Raw genomic sequence first — 10,296 nt, 5'->3', positions numbered from 1 at the left:
TTCCCACCAGCGATGCACAAGGATTCAGTTAAATAAATTTTATAGGAGGCCATTGGTTTGCACTGAGCTCCTGTGCTTGGCCCAACAGACCAAACCAAAATGGAGTCACTCATGCTAAAGTTCCATGTCACTAAGCAACACTAAGTTGTTCATCAAACCTTCAGAGGAATCAGGAGGGGGAAGGAATAGCCAAAACCCCAAACAAGCCAGTGTTAGCTGGCATGATATGGAGTCCTTTCTGCTTTAACCTTTATAAGAAAAGTAACTTTGAAATGACCAATCTGCTTTTTTTTCTTCTGTTTCTATTTTTCTCTGCCCTTTTTTGTCCATAAAAACTAACCTGTGCTTGACTCATCTGAACACTCATTCTATTTATTTTATGGAATGAAATGTAGCCTGATTCTAGAATCACAAACACTGTAAATGCCACTTAAGATTTTTTTTTTTTTTTTTTTTGAGACAAAGTATCACTCTGTTGCCCAGGTTGGAGTGCAGTGGCACGATCTCGTCTCACTACAACCTCTGCCTCTCTCAGGTTCAAGCAATTCTCCTGGCTCAGCCTCCCTAGTAGCTGAGATTACAGGTGTGCACCACCACACCTGGCTAATTTTTTTTGTATTTTCAGTAGAGACAGGGGTTTCGTCATGTTGCCCAGACTGGTCTCGAACCCCTGAGCTCAGGTAATCCACCTGCCTCAGCCTCCCAAAGTGCTGGGATTACAGGCATGAGCCACCATGCTCAGCCAAGTTACAATCTTTTTTTTTTTTTTTTTAGATGGAGTTTCACTCTTGTTGCCCAGGCTGGAGTGCAATGGCTCGATCTCAACTCACCGCAAGCTTCACCTCCCGGGTTCAAGCGATTCTCCTGCCTCAGTCTCCGGAGGAGCTAGGATTACAGGCATGCACCATCACGCCCAGCTAATTTTGTATTTTTAGTAGAGATGGGGTTTCTCCATGTTGGTCGACCTCAGGTGATCCACCTGCCTTGGCCTCCCAAAGTGCTGTGGGATTACAGACGTGAGCCACCGCACCCAGCCTTTTTTTTTTTTTTTTTTTTGAGATGTAGTCGCACTCTGTAGCCCAGGCTGGAGTGCAATGGCTTGATCTCAGCTCAGTGCAACCTCTGCCTCCCAGGTTCAAGCAATTCTCCTGCTTCAGCCTCCCAAGTACCTGGGATTATAGACATGCTCCAGCATACCGTGCTAATTTTTGTATTTTTAGTAGAGACGGGGTTTCATCATGTTGGCCAGACTGGTCTCAAACTCCTGACCTTGTGGATCCCTTCCAAATGTTGGGATTACAGGCATAAGCCACCGCACCCAGCCTCTGAGACTTTTTATGCAGCCTTGGAATCCTGGGCTCCACCAGGCTGGCTGTTCCCTCAGGAATAATCTCCTGTGTGTCTGAATCATATATACCCAGCTGTGACTAGAATAGTGAACTGTGAGTCCTGCATCAACCCAAACATGCTCTTTCACTCTGCATACTGCCCCTAAATTAGTCACTCTCAGAATCCATTTTAGTAAATGTTCCTCAGGAAGCTGATGATACTGATCTACAAACTGGAACAATTCCTCCACACTCTACTGTCTGGTTTCGATAATTACTTGGTTCCTTCACATTGACTACCTTCTTGGTAACCACAGGTCTCAGAGGTACTTTCTGTTGTCCCTGCATAATTTCCTCCTTTGTGGGTGACTCTGAGGCTAGTGGCCTGAGCTCAGCTAGACCCACATCTGTGCTTGGTCCAGCCTCAATTCCTAACCCAGCACCCTCTTTTACTTTCATTTTAGCCATTATAGATAACACTAAGCAGGGGACTGAATATTTCACATTTTTCTTATTAGTTTACATTTCCTTATACATTCAATGAACCAATTCCTGGGAGTTGGATCCATCTCTAAATTCCACTGGTAAGTTTTACCTTTAGTAACTGATCTCAACAAAGTTGTGGCTTCACACCATGGTGACCACATGGTCACTCAGGAATTGACGACATCTTCCTCCACCCTTTTATCCTTTTTCTTCCCAAACCACACGTTTATGTGAGTTAGGACCATTCCTGCAAATCCCACTTCACTGACACCAATTGTTTAGAGAAAACTCTAACCACTTCCTCTACTCTCACGCCACAGCAATCATCCACACAGAAGATTTCTGTGACCATACACATGGGGCTTCTGTTCCCCACCCAGCAGTGGACACCAGCTGGGTGTCCTTTAATTCAGTTCCAACACCACCTACCCAGAGATAGTGTCAGACCTCATAGGTTGAGGGCTTAGTCCCCAAGACTGCCTCCCTGCCCCGCACTAGTTCCAAGTCTGGGCCTCCAGAACTTCTGACCAGCAGGCTTCAAGTTGGGGTTCTCATGACCCCCTGTTTGGGTCCAGTTGATTTGTGGGAGCAGCTCACAGAACTAGGGGAAACATTGACAATTACTGGTTTATTAGAAACCATATTACAGGCCTAGTGTGGTGGCTCATGCCTATAATCCCGGCACTTTGGGAGGCCAAGGCAAGTGGATTGCTTGGGGTCAGGACTTCGAGACCAGCCTGGCCAACATGGTGAAACCGTCTCTACTTAAAAAAAAAAAAAAATTAGCCAGGCATGGTTGGTGGGTGCCTGTAATCCCAGCTACAAGGGAGGTTAAGGCAATAAGAATCGCTTGAACCCTGGAGGTGGAGGTTGCAGTGGGCCGAGATGGTGCCACTGCACTCCAGCCTGGGTGAAAGAGCAAGATTCCATCTGAGAAAAAAAAAAAAAAAAAAAAAAGCCAGCATATTGCAAAGGATACAGATGAAGAGACACAGAGGGTAAGGTATGAGGGCAGGGGTGTGGAGCTTCCATGCCCTCTCTGGGTGCTCCACCCTCCAGGAACCTCCAGGTGTTCAGGCATCTGGAAGCTCACTGAACCCTGTCCTCTTGGGTTTTCATGGAAGCTTTATGGGAGGGTTAGGCCCACAGTCAGAAAGGCCCAGGAAGGTTAGAGTGAAAGGAGGGCAGGAGAAGGTCAGATACTGCCCCTGAGGGCTAACACACTCAATATTATAACAAAAGACTAACAAGGACTATGTGAGTCATGAGCCAGGAGCTGTGGACAAAAACCAATATGTATCATAACACCATACCATCTTTAAAAAAAAAAAATAGAGACAGGAGTCTCGCTGTGTTGCCCAGGCTCATCTCGGACTCCTGGGCGCCCTGGGCACAGTGGAACAGCCTGTAATCCCAGCACTTTGGGAGGCCGAGGCGGGAGAATCATTTGAGGCCAGGAGTTTGAGACCAGCCTGGGCAGTATAGTGAGGCCTCATCTCTGCAAAAAAAATTGTTTTAATTAGCCAAGTGTGGTGGTGGTGCCTGTAGCCCCACCCAGTTCCTTGGGAGGCGGAGGTTGCAGTGAGCGGAGATCCCGCTGCCACTGCATTCCAGCCTGGGCAAGAGCAAGAGGCCTTGTCTCAAGAAAACGAAAACAAAAACTCCTGGGCTCAAGCGATCCTCCCTCTTCCGCCTCCCAAAGTGCTGGGGTTACAGGCGTGAGTCCCTGCGCCTGGTCCATACCATCTTTTCCTTTATGTTTTGCACGTTTTATACTTTGTTAGAGAAAACATCCCCTATCCCAGTGTCATACAGCTATCTTTCTGTTTTCTTCCCAAAGCTCTGTAATAGCATTGCTTGTTCCCTGTAGGTCTCTAGTTCATCTGGAATTTATTTGGAGGCCTGCCATCAGATAGGATCTACTTTATCTTTTCCATATGGATGGCCAATTGTCTCCAAACCAATTACTGAAGAGGCGGTGCAGCCTCCCCCACCCCCTGGGCCGTTCCAAGTCTTCGCTGGGAAGACCGTTCAGTCGGTCTGTCCGTCTGTCCCTGCCTGGCGGGCTTTCTCTGGGAACCGCTGCAGACGCGCTGGCGAAAGCACCACCGCCAAGGGTCATTCTCAGACGAGAGATTTTGTTTTCTTCTCTCTCTCTCTCTTTTTTTTTTTTAAAGAACTCGGCCGCTTTCCAGTCCCCAGAATCCTCTGGGCTTCTTGAGAAGTCTCTGGCTCGCCCCACGCCCGCCCTCTACCCGGCCTCGGCTCAGTTTCCCTCCCTGCACCCCGCAGAGCCTCTCAGCTTCCTCCAGCTCCGGCCGGGAGGATCTCCAGCGTCCCCCAAGAGGACCCAGTAGTCTCGCCCTTTCAGGGAAGGGTTCATTGCTCCCTCTGAAGTTGAAGGGTGGGGTCGGAGCTCCTTCGTTAGCCTTGAGGCTCTCTTCCCCCAACAGAACCGCTCCTTTAGGGGCTGGCTGTTTTCAGAAGCTTTGCCAGGACAGTCTTCCAGTCGGCCCAGGTGAAGCGCATGGCTTCAAGAGATGAGAATAAACTGGACCCCGGCCACGTGAGTCTGGTAGGGCTTTTACATAGTAAGCTAAAGCCGGGCGCGGTGGCGCCATCTGTAGTCCCAGGTACTTGGGAGGCCCGGGCGAGAGGATTGGTGGAGCAGAGGAGTTTGAGCCCAGCCTGGGCAACATAACGAGAGCCCCATCTCTAAAAATAATAATAATAATTAGCCGGGTGTGGTGGCTCACGCCTGTAATCCCAGCACTTTGGGAGGCCGAGGCGGGCGGGTGGATCACTTGAGGTCGGGAGTTCGAGACCAGCCTGGCTAACATGGTGAAACCCCGTCTCTACTAAAAATACAAAAATGAGCCAGGTGGTGGCACATGCCTGTAGTTACAGCTACTTGGGAGGATGAGACAGGAGAATCGCTTGAACCCGGGAGGCAGAGGTTGCAGTGAGCCAAGACTGTGCCATTGCAGTCCAGCCTGGGCAACAAGAGCAAAACTGTCTCAAAAAAGAAATTAATTAAATAAAATAAAGCAATAATAACAATGATAATTACTTCATAAACACTTGGGAAACCGGGGAATTAAGTTTCTCCTTTTCTTGTGATTCATAACAGTGCCTTACTCAAACATACAGTCTCCCAGAAGTTGAAGGATGAGTTTAAGTCTCCCAAAAGTTGGAAAACTTTCTTCAAATCCCAGGTTGTAGGCAAGCAACAACCTTAGAAAACGTGAATTTGGCCGGGTGTGGTGGCTCATGCACTTTGGGAGGCCGAGGCAGGTGGATCACCTGAGGTTGGGAGTTCGAGACCAGCCTGACCAACATGGAGAAAACCCATCTGTACTAAAAATACAAAAAATTAGCTGGGCATGGTGGCACATGCCTGTAATCCCAGCTACTCAGGAGGCTGAGGAAGGAAATCACTTGAACCTGGGAGGTGGAGGTTGCGGTGAGCTGAGATCGTGCCATTGCGCTCTAGCCTGGGCAACAAGAGTGAAACTCCGTCTCAAATTAAAAAAAAAAAAAAAGAAGAAAACGTGAATCTGAGTTGGAGGAGTTGCACGGCACAGTTCTTCTCAGAAGCCATCTCTAACACACAGGAGGCTCCTCTCTTTTTGGTCTTGTAGAAGTGGGTTGGAAATTGAAATGCACTCGCAGAACTGACCGTGGGTTAAATAAGATGATGCATGAGCACCTAGCACAGTGACTGACTCATAGTAAGCACTTAACAAATATTAGCCACTGTTATTATCATCACTAGATGCAATCGGAACTGAAGTATATAGCTTGGCTGCTGCTGCAGATGAAAGAATTGTTTTTTTTTTTTTTTTTTTTTTTTTGAGGCAAGGTCTTGCTCTGTCACCCAGGCTGGAGTACACTGGCACAATCATGGCTCACTGCAGCCTCGACCTCCTGGGTCCTGGGCTCAACTGATCCTCCCACCTCAACCTCCTGAGAAGCTGGGACTACTGACACATACCACCATATTGGCTAATTTTTGTTTGTTTCTTTGTTTTTGAGACAGAGTCTCACTCTGTCGCCCAGGCTGGAGTGCAGTGGCACGATCTCGTCTCACTGCAACGCCCCTGTCTTGGGTTCAAGCAATTTTTCCACCTCAGCCTCTCAAGTAGCTGGGATTACAGGCGGCAGCCACCATGCCCAGCTAATTTTGTATTTTTAGTAGAGACAAAGTTTCATCATGTTGGCCAGGCTGGTCTCGAACTCCTGACCTCAGGTGATCCTCCTGCCTTGGCCTCCCAAAGTGCTGGGATTACAGGCATGAGGCACCTCGCCCGGCTTTGTTTTTGTTTTTGTTTTGTAGAGACAGGAGTTGCCGAGGCTGGTCTTGAACACCCAAGTGCTTATGATCCCACAGATTCAGTTTAAGATCGAACTTTCATGAGGTTGAGCAGAAAGCCCAGGGTCATGGTCCTTCTCATAGCTTTCACATCCAGGGCCTCAAGGTCATGTACCCATGGCTTGGTTGTTGAATGTTGACTTTAATTGGCTTGGCTCCAAGTTCTCTTGTCCCGGTTGTGATAATGCAGTGGGATGTGCTGTTCCTTAGTCTGAGACCTTGGTTGGCCTCTGATAATAAACGTAGCATTTGTAAACTAACAAGTTTGTTAAATGTCCAGAGCCTTTCTTGGACATCCCAGGTGGAATAAAACATGTTTTGGGATGCACTTTCATTTCTGACCTTTCCTGAATGCCCAACCTGTGGTATGTCAGGAGCACAGGTATCTTGTCAAGGTGAGGAGGCAGAGGTGTGAGGTGGCCGAATGAGGCTGTGGCAGGGACTGGGAAGAAGAGCAGCTAATTAGAGCTGCTTCTAGTCATGAGACTGGAATCTTATGACCCTGGGGAGTTTAACTTTCGAAATAAAGAAAAGGGGGCCGGGCACAATGGCTCACGTCTGTAATCCCAGCACTTTGGGAGGCCGAGGCGGGCAGATTGCCTGAGGTCAGGAGTTCGAGACCAGTCTGGCCAACATGGTGAAACCCTGTCTCTACTAAAAATACAAAAAAAAAAAAAAAAAAAAAAAAAATTAGCCAGACATGGTGGTGTGCGCCTGTAATCCCAGCTACTCAGGAGGCTGAGGCAGGGGAACTGCTTGAACCAGGGAGGTGGAGGTTGCAGTGAGCCGAGATTGTGCCACTGCACTCCAGCCTGGGCACAGAGCAAGGCTCTGTCTCAAAAACAAAACAAAATAAATCAAAAAAGAAAAGGAAAAATTAAAACAATGAAGGCAAAGAGCCGATGCTCTTTACGTGAAGGGAGTTGTACTAAATTCATTTTAGTTGTGAAATAGAACAAAATGGGCTGTTTCTGTAGTTTTTTTTTTTTTGGAAACGGAGTCTCGTTCTGTCGCCCAGGCTAGAGTGCAGTGGCGCCATCTCGGCTCACTGCAAGCTCCGCCTCCCGGGTTCACGCCATTCTCCTGCCTCAGCCTCCGGAGTAGCTGGGACTACAGCCGCTGCCACCGCGCCTGGTTAATTTTTTGTATTTTCAGTAGAGACGGGATTTTACCGTGTTAGCCAGAATGGTCTCAATCTCCTGACCTTGTGATCCGCCCGCCTCAGCCTCCCAAAGTGCTGGGATTACAGGCGTGAGCCACCGCTCCCGGCCCCTTTTCTTTGTAGATTTATTTGCCATATTTTTTTTTTTCTTTCCAACTCTTATTCTAGGTTCAGTGGGTACATGTGCAAGTTTGCACACTGTTTTGTTTTGTTTTGTTTTGTTTTGAGACGGAGTTTCGCTCTTGTTGCCCAGGCTGGAGTGCAATGGCACGATCTCGGTTCACTGCAACCTCCGCCTCCCGGGTTCAAGCGATTCTTCTGCCTCAGCCTCCCGAGTAGCTGAGACTACAGGCATGCACCACCACGCTCGGTTAATTTTGTATTTCTACTAGAGACAGGGTTTCTCCATGTTGGCCAGGCTGGTCTCAAACTCCTGACCTCAGGTAATCCACCTGCCTCGGCCTCCCAAAGTGTTGGGATTACAGGTGTGAGCCACCACGCCTGGCCTTGCACACTACTTTAAGCTCGGAAAAGAGAGATAGCAAACCAAAGTCATATGGTTTTATGAAAGAGATAGACATACCAAAAAGTTAGCACTGAGTGTAGAATACAGAACTCCTTGTCGTCATCTTCCTCTTCCACCTTTTTCTGGGCAACTTTAGCAGGACCCTTTGAGCCATCAGACTTTCCTTTCGACTTACAGACAGCAACATCTTTCTCATACTTTTCCTTCAGCTTTGCCGCCTGAGTGATGTAAGGCTGCTTTTCACTGTCATTTAAGTTCTTCCACATCTCACCCAGCTTTTTTGCCATGTCTCCAAATCCAAAAATTCCCGTTTTTGCCGGGGTTTGTGGATTTTATCTTGGGGCAGAATTCTGAACAGAACAGGAAGAATCCAGACAGTGGCCTTTGGGGGGCATTAGGATCCTTCTTCTTCTTGCCTCCCGTAGCTGGTCCACAATCCTTAATTTTCTGATCATAGTGCACTTTATCCGCCTTTGCCAGTTCATTGAATTCAGATTTCTTTTTCTCAGACATTGTCTTCCACCTCTCAGAGCACTTCTTGGAAAATTCTGCAAAATTGACAGGAACTTTTGGGTTTTTCTTCTTATGTTCTTCTCTGCACGTCTGCACAAAGAAGGCATAAGCAGACATCTTGCCCTTTGGTTTCTTGGGGTCACCTTTGGCCATCCTGACTGCATTGTTCGCTAGTCTTGTTCTTCAAATATTATAGCCAATCATGTCACACTTGCCTGTGATCTCTCTGACATAAAACCACATTCACACCTCAGTGGCCACCAAATCATTCAGCACCACTTCCTTAACTGTGAGCGGTTTGAAGCTACCAGTTTGAGCACTAGTGACTTATTTTTTTCCCCCAGGCTTTGGATAGCTCTAGGGATCTCAACAGCGGTGGAGGAACCAGCTCAACTTTGGCATAGTACCAAAATGTGGCCAATTGAGATTTCGCATAAGTCACAGCAGCATTGTTCACTAGCGCCAGAGTCACCTCTGTGAGGTTACAGACAAATTAGGCCGTGGTTCTAGGATGGAAAGTCCGTCACCCCAAACAGGCAACTGAACATCCAAAAGATTGGTTTTATAGACAGAAAAGGACTGAGGAAAGCAGAAACAGAGAACAAAAAGTGGATTCGTTGTTTCAAAGTGATTTCCTTACAGGATTGAAACAGAGCCGGCCTCATTATCATGGCAACAGGTAAACTGAGCTCTTTAGATTGGGTGCTGTGAATCTCGTGGTGTGTTTTTTTTTTAATTATTTAATTTAATTTTTTTTTTTTTTTTTTTTTTTTTTTGAGACAGAGTCTCACTCTACCACCCAGGCTGGAGTGCTATGGCATGATCTTGGCTCACTGCAAACTCCGACTCCCAGGTTCAAGCGATTCTCCTGCCTCAGACTCCCGAGTAGCTGGGATTACCAGCATGCACCACCATGCCCAGGTAATTTTTGTATTTTTAGTAGAGACCGGGTTTCACCATGTTGTCCAGGCTGGTCTCAAACTCCTGACCTCAAATGATCCTCCTGCCTTGGCCCTCAAAGTGCTGGGATTACAGGCATGAGCCACTGTGCCTGGCCTTTTTTTCTTCCTTCTTTTTTTTTTGAGATGAAGTTTCACTCTTGTTGCCCAGGCTGGCACAGTGCAGTGGTGCGACCTTGGCTCACTGCAACCTCTGCCTCCTGGGTTCAAGCGATTTTCCTGCCTCAGCCTCCCAAGTAGCTAGGATTACAGGCATGTGCCACCACACCCAGCCTAAAGTACCTTTTTCTCTCTCCATAGGACTCCATTTCCCTGCAGCCTCAGATGCCAACTCGTTTCCTCTTTGGAGCTTTCTGCCACCTAGGCTCTTGCAGTATTCTTCTCTATGGCTGTGCCTTTAGCTGCAAATAAAGAAAAAAAAAGAATCCAAGTCAAATAGCTTGAACCATAGGAAAAATATACATCACATTTGAAGAGCTTCAGGGCTGATTAATTTGAAGGCTCAGCAGTGTCATCCGGGACTTGGGTGCCTTCCACCTTTTTTTTTTTTTTTTGAGACAGGGTCTCATTCTGTCACCCAGGCTGGAGTACAGTGGCATGATTTTGGCCCATCACAGCCTCGACCTCTGGGCTCAAATGATCCTCCTGCCTCAGCCTCCCAAGTGGCTGGGAGTACAGGCATGCGCCACCATGCCCAGCTAATTTTTTTGGTTTTTTTTGGTAGAGACAGGGTTTCACCATGTCACCCAGGCTAGTCTTGAACTCCTGGGATCAAGCAATCTGCCTGCCTTGGCCTCCCAAAGTGCTGGGATTACATGCATGAGCTGCTGCTCCCAGCTACCATCCACCATTCCGATCTACCACCCTGAAGATGATGCCTTGTCCTAAAGGTGCTGTCTGCACTGTTCGAGGATGACTGCAGCAGTGTGTGATGGTTAATTGGGTATATT

At 47.7% G+C, this 10,296-nt stretch overlaps 2 pseudogenes; both read right to left on the bottom strand.

Annotated features, from left to right (window-relative positions):
- Positions 1-7,900: 7,900 nt before the first annotated feature.
- LOC116475367 (high mobility group protein B3-like) lies at positions 7,901-8,540 on the bottom strand (annotated as a pseudogene).
- A 30-nt stretch (positions 8,541-8,570) lies between these two features.
- Positions 8,571-8,880, bottom strand: LOC116475366 (ATP synthase subunit g, mitochondrial-like; annotated as a pseudogene).
- Between the last annotated feature and the right edge of the window lie 1,416 nt (positions 8,881-10,296).

Source organism: Hylobates moloch, unplaced genomic scaffold (genome assembly GCF_009828535.3).
Source record: "Hylobates moloch isolate HMO894 unplaced genomic scaffold, HMol_V3 SCAFFOLD_10, whole genome shotgun sequence".
In the NCBI taxonomy this organism is placed as follows: Eukaryota; Metazoa; Chordata; class Mammalia; order Primates; family Hylobatidae; genus Hylobates; species Hylobates moloch.
The sequence above is the reverse complement of the archived record's forward strand: the minus strand, read 5'-3'. Positions and strand labels throughout refer to the sequence as shown.